Below are 7,659 nucleotides of genomic sequence, written 5' to 3'. Positions count from 1 at the left end.
TCCTAGACCTGGCGACTTGCTTTCTCACTTTCCCTCTCTTTCTCTCTCTGGTGAGCATATGTGCCCTATAGAATATATAAAGAAAATGATACTAATAATAAATAAAATAAATAAAAAAAAACTCACAGTGTGTGAATAAAAGTATTCTTTTTCTACATCTTCCTAATGAGCTATTATCATCTACAATTTTACCTATCTCTAACGGGATCAATGACTGATACCTGCAGATTTTTTTTTTTCAGATTATAAACTCTTATCTCCCATAGTCCTCTACATGAAAATTACAAATTCTTCTTTCATTTGCTATGTTAAGATTATCCTTTGTTAATTTATGGGACTGACTGGTTTTTTGCCTGATTTTTAAATCAATATGTGATTTTCTAGAACTGTACCTCTTTGTAAAGAGCATCTTAGACAATTCAGTACTTATTTGCAGAAAAAAAGGATAACCATTTGTCTAGATTTTGAATGTTCACAACATAATGTTAAATATTGAAAGTGGTGAATATGCTTATATCCTCAATCTGTTTATTTCTCATTGTCTACAACTTTTAAAGACCATTCTGTACCCTACAAAGTTGTCTGATGATTATATGTAAATCATAAATTATGATAAATAGTTAAAGAGAAAAAAGGTTAATATATTTTTTTAAAAAATATTTTGGGGCATAGAAAAATATCTGGAAGTGTGTTCAAATAAAGTTAATAGGCAGTTGGATTTCAAATAAATAAATTAAATGTGCATTAAAAATAAAGGGCTAGGGGCTGGCAGATGGCATGGTGGTGGTTAAGGGCGCTGGACTCCCACATGGGCGACCACAGTTCAAGTCCCAGACCTGGTGGCTTGCTTTCTCACTTTCTGTCTCTCTCTCTCTCTGTCTGTCTCTCCCTGGTCAAATTAAAATAAATAAGCAAATAAAATAAATAAAGTTAAATAAAACAATTCTTGAAAAAAAAAATAAAGGGTTAGAATAGATCTCCATCTTTCATTACATCTCATTCCACTAATGAGAAACATAAGATTAGATAGAAAGAGAGGGAAGGAGAGAAAGAGACAGAGACAGAAGCAGAGAAAACAAATATCATGTGCTCATGAAAGAATTTCTTTTCTAAGTTTGAGTAGATACCACTCATCATTTATGAGTATGTGAATAAATCCAGGATTTGAAAACTTGTTAGTGATAAAATTTGAGATTATTATATTGGAACCACAATTTTAATATAGACATGACATTGAAGTGACTTGCCAAAAAAGTCAGTGTTAACCCTCTTCTTGCCCTTGACCCCTTTCTAAGTTTAGGAGATACGCGGAATGAGAGTGACAAAATGGAACTGACAATTACAGATGAAATCAGCTGAAGGATGCTACTGAGGTTATCAACTCTATTCACAGTTCTCGGCTGCCAAGATAGAGTCAGATACAAATTGCCTTTTCCAGGTGTGGACCAAGAACAATTTACACACTTGTGTGCTTACACGCCAAACTAAATGCTGCAGGTCATGGTGGATGAGGTGCTAGCGGAAATGAACACGTCTGCTGTAAGTTCATGAACATTACGGCTTTCCGGTTCCGTCTTCTCCAATCAGCTATCGTTAGTTGGTTTACTTGGAAAAAAAGCAAAACGTGATTGTTGTTATTGTTGTTGTTTTTCTCTATAGGAATTAGAGTAGAAAGTAATGACACTCCCTCTAGATGCAGTGGTGGTCAAGTACAAGGGGACTTCAAAAAGTTCATGGAAATGGATGTGAAAGTATGAAGCTTTTCAGTACAAAAAATTTGGAAATCCACGCAGGGTTTTTCAGAATACACATTTCCCATGAAGCTTTGAAGACAACCCTCATACCTAACCTTTATTAAATTAAACTGAGTGTAAGGGACTCAAAGGAAGTACAAAGAGAAGATGAGGCAAGAATCAGAGTTTCCTGAAGGTTTTGACGACAGCTATAAAAAATCAAAACCAAATTTAAAAAAGTCATTTAAAAGCTCTTTGTGAAGACAAAGGATACAAATGCCTTTTTCCCCAAGAATGCTGTAGTGGGATATTTAGTGAGAGAGACAGGACATCAAGGTTCTTAGCGGGAAAATAGCAGTTTATTCATGTCGGCACTGGTTCAGGGGGTTCACATCCAAAGGTTGACCCCTGAATTTCCAGGGGGCCCTTCCTTATATTTATTTTAGTCTCTTTGTCCCCCTCATATGGTTTTATACAATTTTTATAGTGTAGCTAATGTGATAAAGTTGCTACAGAATTATGCAGACATGCACTGAGCCACTGGGCTGTTGGATGTGTGGGAGTACGTGGAGTTACAGAGTTGTCGAGTTGCTATAGAGACAGGACTACTAGGTTACAACAACTCACACATGCGCCCTTGAATTTCAATCATGCTATGTTATCTTTGTTGGGTCTGGAAGCCCCCCCACCACCACCACCACCACAGTGCCATTCTCTAATTTTGAGATTCTTATATGGTGGTTGGGCCACATGGGAAGTGGAATAATTCTAAAACGCACATTGTATCCATCCTTTTGCTCTAAGATAACAGCAGTTTTGAAAATCACATATCCTGAGTGTTGCTACTACAGTTAATGGAAGAGATCGCCAATTTGGACAACCCACCTAAAAACCATTCAAAACCACAAGTCTCTGTATTTAGTGTACAAAAGCTTCCTGCCTTCGAAAGAAGAGAGTTGAGTGATAGTGAGTGACCACTGGAACCGCTGTGAACAAGATGATCCCATTGGAGCCAGAAAGAATTACATGGTTTAAAAAGTGTAATGGGGGAACCAGCAGTTAGCGTAATGGCTATGTCGCTGGACTCCCACGTAGTCAACATGCTTCGTGTTCCGGACCCGGTGGCTTAAAACTCACGCCGAGCGCGTGTGCGTGCGTGCCCAAGATCCTGAGAGGAGAAGGGAGGAGAAGGGATTGCGGCGTGGCCACTCCCCCTCCCCCCCAGGGGATGATTTCTCACTGCTTTCTGTCTCTGTCTCTCTCTGTCTGGCGAGCGCACGCACCCTACAGGAAAAACCTCTAAAAAAAAAAACTAATGGGAAAAAATACTTCTCAACATGTGAATTTCTCCCTATAAGCCACTCACATCCCGGAAAGCTTTTTGAGACTTGTCAACAATTTACATGAGATAAAAATGTTTCTTTTCCCACCTCCTGGGAGCTTACTAATTGAGAGTTTTAACTGCTACATGCTGTTTACACTGACCATTTCATTTAGGCTTCTGTGTCTCGAAATAATCGATATGATCAGCCTGTAGCATTACTTACTCATGCCTGATCCTCACTCAAGTGTAATTATGTCTTTGTTTTATTTATTTATTTTTGTTTGGGTGGGAACACTGACTTTACACTGATACCTTCTCTGAGGTAGATCTGGGCACTAAAAACTGACAGATTTCTTTGTCTTCAGTATGTAGCCAAACTGAGCTATTTCAAATGATGGCGGTAGTGGGGGGAGATGTATTACCACCACTAGAACTTGTGCTGGCAGGGTTAGGTGTCAGGTTTTCATTTCATAGTGAAGCGTATTGTCTAGGCGCGTTCTGAACTTTGGAAGAGCCTATCAAGGGAAAAATGGCTATTGGTTGAAAAGAATTCCTCATCTAATTATGGAAGAGGCTAGGGGAAGGTTTTCATTTAAAATGCAAGAAGAAAAAAAAAAAGGGAGTAGCAGACGCATCAATAAAATTTATTGCAAATAATAGAACTCATAGAAAATGCTGGCTTTTTACCCTTGAAGCTAGAGCGGCATGGTCTGAGAAATGATTGTGTTTGGAAATCACTCTCTTAAAGGACCACAAAGTTCCGTGGAGGGAAGAATTAGGGTAGAGTTCTCTGATACTGGACCCTGAGGAGCTTAGGATGTAAAATGTTAGACGTTGAAGCAGCATTCTATTTTTAAGTTGCCCGCAGTTTTTCAATTTATTGTTGGTGAAATACTGTTCTTTGTTTTAAGGGAAAGGATTTTTAAATGATCATTTATTTTTTCAAATGTAGAAATACTGAATACTATTCTAGAATTGACGGAATGAGTTCCACATTGTTGTGAAAACCAGAGAAATGGGTAATGCCCCAAGAGATGAAATGATGATTAAGACTTTAAGGCCATAAATCAGAGCTAGAATGATTCTAAAGATATAAACCCAGTAAGAATTCACAGAACTCTTAGCTGGTGCACTGAAATTTCCACTCAGATGTAGAATATTTGAGAAACCTTACTTAGAACCTAAAAGACAGGATGACCTAAAATGACAGCACATGAATAACCGGCGGATTGTGTGTGCATGTGCATTTGTGTGTGTGTGTGTGTGTGTGTGTGTGTGTGTGTGCGCGCGCCTCCCTAAAAGTTACATATATAGGATCATAAAGAAAAAAAATGCACGTTTTTGTCCTGGATATGTTAGAGGTACTGTATTGTTTCCTAGGCTCAATCACTGTCTCAGTTCTTAGTACAAGTCTCCCCCTTTCAGTCCATCTGTCCAATTAATACTCTAATACCAGGGTACATTATGTCCAGTCGTGGAACTTTCAGAGTGATTTGCGAGCTGGTGAAACGAATGCTGAAATCTGTATCTGTGAAAAGTCCACTCTGATTATCACCTAAGTATGCAATTGAGACTGTACAGTTCATCCAACAAAATGTACTTGAACTCTCCTGATCAATAATTTACATAAGCAGATGGTTCTTAGCATATGAGGCTTCTGGTTTCCTTAGAGCAGTGGTTCTGAATCTTGGCTGCACATTACAATTATCCGGGGAGTTTTAAGAACTCCTGAAGATCTTGCTTCATTCTTAAACAAATTAAATCAGGATTTCTCAAGAAGAGGTGTGAGGATTATAGTTAAGCTTCTCATGTGAGTCTTATGTACATTCATGGTGGAGAACCACTATCTTAGAATATTAAGGAAGCCTCCTACGAAGAAAGTAGAAAAGTGGCGGCAGTAGAAGTAGTTCAGCATGTCTCTGCTCCCCGTCCACGCCCAGCTGGCGTCCTGTGACCGAGGCCTGTGGTGGATCCTGACGCTAGGCACTGCAGAGTGCTGTCCTGGGGTAGATGGCGGCCGGGATGGAGGCGACTTTGGAGCAGCAGTTGGAGGACACAATGAAAAATCCATCCATTGTTGGAGTTCTGTGCACAGATTCACAAGGACTTAATCTGGGCTGCCGTGGGACCCTGTCAGATGAGCATATGCTGGGGTGATATCTGTTTTAGCCCACCAAACAGCCAAGCTAACCTCCGACCCCACTGATATTCCTGTGGTACGTCTAGAATCAGAGAATGGGAACATTATGATCCAGAAACATGATGGCATTACAGTCGCAGTGCATAAAATGGCCTCTTGATGTCTTTATCAGTTTTCCTGCAGTTTATCAGAGGGAATGGAGCCTGTGCTAATTATCTTACTAAAATGATTGAAATTGCTGGTAGTTCATTTAAGAGGCATTGGGCGCTTTTCTGTTTATTTTAAAGTTGCTTTTTAACAGTCTGTGGACTGGTCTTGTCAAGATACTGTGCTAGTAAGAAAGGATTATGTTTTAAAGCAGCAGGCCCATGTCACTTTGTATATAGATGTTATGTTCAATAAATCTGGAGGAAAACTTGGATCTTTTCTGGAAAAAAAAAAAAATCTGCTGATGGGACCAGCAGTTAGTGTAATGGCTATGTCGTTGGCCTCCCACATAGTCGACCATGGTTCGCGTCCCAGACCCGGTGACTTAAACTCACGCCGGGCGCGTGTGCGTGCATGCCCAAGATCCCGAGAGGAGAATGGAGGAGAAGGGATTGCGGCGTGACCATCTGGGGGGTGATTTCTCGCTTTCTGTATCTCTGTCTCTCTGTCTGGTGAGCAGACACACCCTATAGCAAAATCTTCTCCAAAAAAAATTATCTGCTGACTTTATAACAAATTGTTATAATAGTTCATGCTAGCAATAGTTAATATTGTTGAGATAGGACTACATATTACTAAATCATGTGATACAAAATTTACATATATTTTATCTTGAGACTCTCATATTACATCAAATAGGTTACATGCTATTATATTGTTCTTTTTACTAATGAGGGAAACGAGGCACAGAGAATAAGTTATTTGTCTAAAACTTCTTCACTAGGAACTGGGTGAAAAGAGATTAGGATTCATAATTCATTTTATTCTTAGCATTTAAGAAACAGGATAAACATATCTTCTAAATTATTTAGTATCCCAAGGGTACTTATCTAAGATCAATGATTTGTTTAGGACTATTTAGTGAAATATTGATATTTAATCCTTGACCAAAAGAAATAAATTTTTGAGTATTCTGTTATGGTATATAACAGGGAAAAAATGATTAGACTGTAGGCTCACCAATTTTTAATTAAACAAATTAACTATGAAATTATATATGAGAATTTATTTCTTTTTAGTTGAGTCTTTTGCAAATACCCAGATATATTCTGCTTACTTTGGAGAATTTTCTGGACAACTTAAAACTAACTAAAATTTCAGTACATTTTTCAAGACAGCTCATTGCAATATAAAAATCAAATCATTCTCACCTTATAAGAATAAACAAAATAATGGACCTGAAACAACATGCAATATTGTGTTATACACACAACGTGAAACAACATGCAATATTGTGTTATGCACACAACGTGAAACAACATGCAATATTGTGTTATACACACATCTTTTGTGCTGTCTAAACTCTTTGCTAGGGTCCATCATACCAGCTAGAGATAGTAACGTAGATTTTTAATTTATATATATTAATGTTTTTGTTATGCATTTTATTAGAATTGTCCCTTTGGAAAAAACTGAAAACTAAAAAGGAAATTCAGTAATTGCCTCAGTTATTTTACAATTACTTATAATAAACAAAAAAATTGGAAAATCCATTAAAAATGAAAATTTTGGATCCTGATATAGGAAAGTCTATTTTCTTTTCTTTTCTTTTTTTTTTTCTTAGAGAGACATGTTTCCTGTAGAGCATGTCTGCTCGCTGGAGAGGCAGTGAGAGACAGAAAGTGAGAAATCACCCTCTGGAAGAGTGACCACACCACAATCCCTTGTCCTACATTCTTCTGTCAGGATTTTGGGCATTCACAGACACACACCCAGCATGAGTTTCAAGCTGCAGGGTCTAGGACTAGAACCACAGTCAACCATGTGAAAGTCCAGAGCCTTAATCATGTTACCTGCTGGCCCCATCTAGGAAAGTCTTAATGTGACAGATTTGTTTAGAGCAGAGATCTCAAACTCAAATGCTTTCAGAATCCAAGACAGTAGCATAAACATGGGATTGTATATTAGAATATAAATGGCAACTGATACTTAGCCTTTTTGTTATGGGAGTAATAGGAGTCAGTGAGATACCTGGGAAAGATATAGTTCTAGCTACTTTTTTTCAGTTTATGAATATATGCCAAATCTTCTAATTTTGAGAGACAACTCTAAAGATCATTGTTTTAAGTAAATTTTGAAATTTTATTTTTAAATAATAGTAAGAAATGCAGATGTTGCTGGCCCTATGTACCAATGCTATCTAGGTCAAATCACTCCTGTATTCTCCCAAACATTATCTCCAGATCAGTGGAGCCAGCTTATGTCTACTTAAGAGAGTGAATCGTAGATATATATATATATTTTTTTTTTTGGGG

General features: G+C 37.9%; 1 pseudogene; it reads left to right on the top strand.

The window, feature by feature from the left end:
• Positions 1–5,063: 5,063 nt before the first annotated feature.
• On the top strand, positions 5,064–5,357 carry LOC102502710 (ragulator complex protein LAMTOR5 pseudogene; annotated as a pseudogene).
• The last annotated feature ends 2,302 nt before the right edge of the window (positions 5,358–7,659 follow it).

The sequence above is a fragment of the Tupaia chinensis genome, unplaced genomic scaffold, assembly GCF_000334495.1.
Source record: "Tupaia chinensis unplaced genomic scaffold, TupChi_1.0 Scaffold148646_1, whole genome shotgun sequence".
NCBI classification, from domain to species: Eukaryota; Metazoa; Chordata; class Mammalia; order Scandentia; family Tupaiidae; genus Tupaia; species Tupaia belangeri.
This window is presented reverse-complemented; position numbering and strand designations above follow the sequence as displayed.